Here is a 3,927-nt window from a genome sequence, read left to right on the forward strand (position 1 = left end):
CAGATTTAAACTGTGTGCCCGACCGAGACTCGAAATCGGGACCTTTGCCTTTCGCGGGCAAGTGCTCTACCATAGATGAGCTACCGAAGCACGACTCACGCCCGGTACTCACAGCTTTACTTCTGCCAGTATCTCGTCTCCTGTCTTCCAGACTTTACAGAAGCTCTTCTGTGAAGGTTCGCAGAAGAGCTTCTGTAAAGTTTGGAAGGTAGGAGACGAGATACTGGCAGAAGTAAAGCTGTGAGTACCGGGCGTGAGTCGTGCTTCGGTAGCTCATCTATGGTAGAGCACTTGCCCGCGAAAGGCAAAGGTCCCGAGTTCGAGTCTCGGTCGGGCACACAGTTTTAATCTGTCAGGAAGTTTTACATTAAGTTAGTTTAAGTAGTGTGTAAGACTAGGGACCGATGACCTCAGCAGTTTGGTCCCTTAGAAAGTCACACACATTTGAACATATAATAATTGGTTAATCCAATAAACAACTGTAATTGTTTAGCGTTTGTGGCTTTGAAAAATCACATACGTGAAGGGAAGAGGAAATTATGCAAACCTGAAGAGAATGACAGAAGACCAGACGGCCTGGAGAGTTACCATGTGAAAATCTGACTTTTGGCAGAAAACTAATGGGCTGGGTAACACTGCTAATATTCAGAGCTGAAGTATTGTCGTCTGCAACAATTCTATACAACGTTGTCACTCCTGTTTCCGCGTTAGTCGTTATATTGTAGCAGACCGTGAACATGGCAGCTCCATTGTCGACCTGCAGCGAAGAGGAAATGAGGGCAGTAATTCGCTTGTTGTTTTCGTTAAACCTGCGGAAATTATACGCCGAACGCTAGCTCAGTATGGTGTCAGTATGGTGTCAACCTGTTTATCGCGAAGCAAGATCTGCGAATGGTTAGAGCGCTTCGGACAGGGAAGAATTTCAATATGTGACGAGAAAAGATCAGGCAGGCCATCGACGTCAACAACTGAGGACAATTCGGAAGTCGTTGAGGCTACAGTGATGGGGAAAACAGACGAATCACAGCGGACGAAATCGATAATAATCTGCATATTAGCCATGGTTCAACGCATTACATCTTACACGACAGGCTACATTTTCGGAAAGGGTATGCAGGGTTGTACCGAAAGAATTGTCAGCGTGGCATAAGGCGCACAGGATGGACATCTCTCGTAAACATTTGACCCGTTATCATCCCGAGAGAGCTAGGTTTTTATAGATGAAACGTGGGTGCATCATCACGAACCGGAAAGCAAGGCTGCGAGCATGGTCTCGAAACATCCATCACCATCATAAATGGCTCTAAGCACTATGAGACTTAACATCTAAGGTCATCAGTCCCCTAGACTCAGAACTACTTAAACCTAACTAACCTGAGGACATCACACACATCCATGCCCGAGGCAGGATTCTAACCTGAGACCGTAGCAGCGGCACGGTTCCGGACTGAAGCGCCTAGAACCGCTCGGCCACAGCGACCGGCACCATCATAAATCAAGAAATTTAAATGTCAGCCATCAGCTGGTATGATTATGCTAACACTATTCCGGGACATGGAAGGTGTGGTGGCCGCTAATTTCACCCAAGGAAGCAAAACTGTGAACAGTGAGAACCATTGTGATGTGATGTGTTGCGAGCTAAACTGAAACCTTTAACTGCGAAAATGTGTCATTCTACGGTCAGGTAAAGTTCGGCCGCATTCTGCCAAATGGACGGCCGAAACAATAAAGGAGTTGGGATTCGAACTGCTAGATCATCCGCCATATAGTCCAGACATAGCTCTAAGCGATTTCCATATGTTTGGACCATTGAAGAAAGCGCTCAGGGGAAGAAGATTTGCAACCGATACAGAAGTCATTGATGCGGAACAAAATTGGTTACAGGTGTAACCAAAAGCTTTTTTTCCGGCGGAATCAATAAACGTGAAACGTTGGACAAAGTGCGTTGAAGAGCAGGGAGATTATGTAGAAAAGTAATGTATGTTTCAGTTTTCTATCACTAGAATAAATGTTCCTTTTCTCAAAAGTCTCTTTACTGTTTTCTTCCCCTCGCAAATCGTTTGGGACCTGTTGTATACCAAATGTCTTATGCTCTACTTATTTACATAAACCTCCCGACGTTGTGTTGTGGAAAAATGTCCTCTCCTTTTAATTATAGGAAGCTTATATGGAGTCAGAAGAAGAGTCTGGTGAAAAATATGGGGGTGGAAAGTTAGATAATCTTGGAACAAAGCAACTTCATGCTGGCGCAGAAGCAGTTTTGACCAAGATGGTTAACCTGAGACTAACGGATCTCACAGTGACATAACTAGGAAATGTAAACTCAGATGAAACAGAAAAGCTAAGGATTTTAATATCTACAATCAGAGGTGCAGAAGGGAGGAAATGCAGAGTGATAACACTGTTTTTCCTGAGAATTATCATGGTAAATACTCAAGCTAGTCTCCAGTTTAGTGCTTTGAACTGTTTTGGTATGATGAAATAATTAAATTTCTCATCATTGAATCAACAAAATATGCTACGATTAATACCTACCCAGACCCCAAATTAAGCATGAAGAGATAAAAAGTTGTAATTCTCTTGGACTACAATCCTAGGCCTGGCAGAATATGTTACTGAGATTTAGGGTTGGACGTGAGAAATGAAATGGTCCACAACATGATGAGAAGAGATAGATCTGAAATAGTTATGAGGTTCATTCACAGTTATGAGGTTCATTCACTCACGTGATAACACACATATCAGTGTAAATGATTAAATCCTAAACTTCTTCCGTTAATAGACACGCTAAGAAAAGTGGTTTCTCTCCACTTTCAGCCTGAGCGGGATTCCGATTATGTACCAGATCAGAGAAAATGAGTGCTCTTGCCTGGAATAGTATAAATGACATGTACTCCACAGTTTTATTTACTGTCATGTATTTCACTTAAAATGTAAGTTTTGCGCCAGGCGGGGGTGGCCGAGCGTTTCTAGGCGCTACTGTCTGGATCTGCGCGACCGCTACGGTCGCAGGTTCGAATCCTGCCTCGGGCATGGATGTGTGTGATGTCCTTAGGTTAGTTAGGTTTAAGTAGTTCCAAGTTCTAGGTGACTGATGACCTCAGAAGTTAAGTCCCATAGTGCTCAGAGCCATTTGAACCATTTGTAAGTTTTGCCTAGCATGTGTACATGTTACACCCTATTTTGCTTAAATTATTAATTAGTTTTTTGTTTAAATTATTGTAGCACGTTTCTTTGATGATGATAAACAAATAAATATCTAATTTGTAAAATTCAGAAGTAAAAATTAATTCAGGCAGAAACGGGTTAAAACGTAGAACATGTGAGAAAGAACACTGAATTCCTGCCATGTAAAACTTTGAAGTTAAGGTATTTCCTGTACCTGCGATATGAAACTGCGGCCAAAGTAGTACGTAAAAAGCTTAATTTACAAATTCTCGTAATTTAACATGAAATTACCATCCATGGATGTGGAACCAATGTGACAGAAGACATTTGTCACCATTTTTACTTGAGTATGTTGCTGTTGTATTTGTACTAGTCAAATTCCCTGCTATTCTGAATATGCCGCCACTGCTAGAGTCTTCCCTCTTTGAGAGGCGTGGGCGGGAGAACCTGTCAGTGTCCTGCGCTGCTAATGAGCCGTCCTGCTGACCCAGCGAAGCCCCTGCCTGCCGTCCAAATTTATAAGTAAGGGTCGCTAAGTTTCACTTAGCTCGCTGACTAAGCATCTGTCGCCTTACTCGCGAGACTGCCAGACGGCGCAGAGCCCAACAGGTAACACATCGCTAGGAAGCTAACAGTCTCATCTCAAATATCTTTTCATAGATTATACGATCAAAAGTAACGGAAATTTTTGTTTTTCTTCGAGAATATTTATTTGTTCATCAACATCAACTTTGTGCCCTTGAAAGTAACGCCTTCAGA

This window comes from Schistocerca piceifrons, chromosome 4 (genome assembly GCF_021461385.2).
Source record: "Schistocerca piceifrons isolate TAMUIC-IGC-003096 chromosome 4, iqSchPice1.1, whole genome shotgun sequence".
NCBI classification, from domain to species: Eukaryota; Metazoa; Arthropoda; class Insecta; order Orthoptera; family Acrididae; genus Schistocerca; species Schistocerca piceifrons.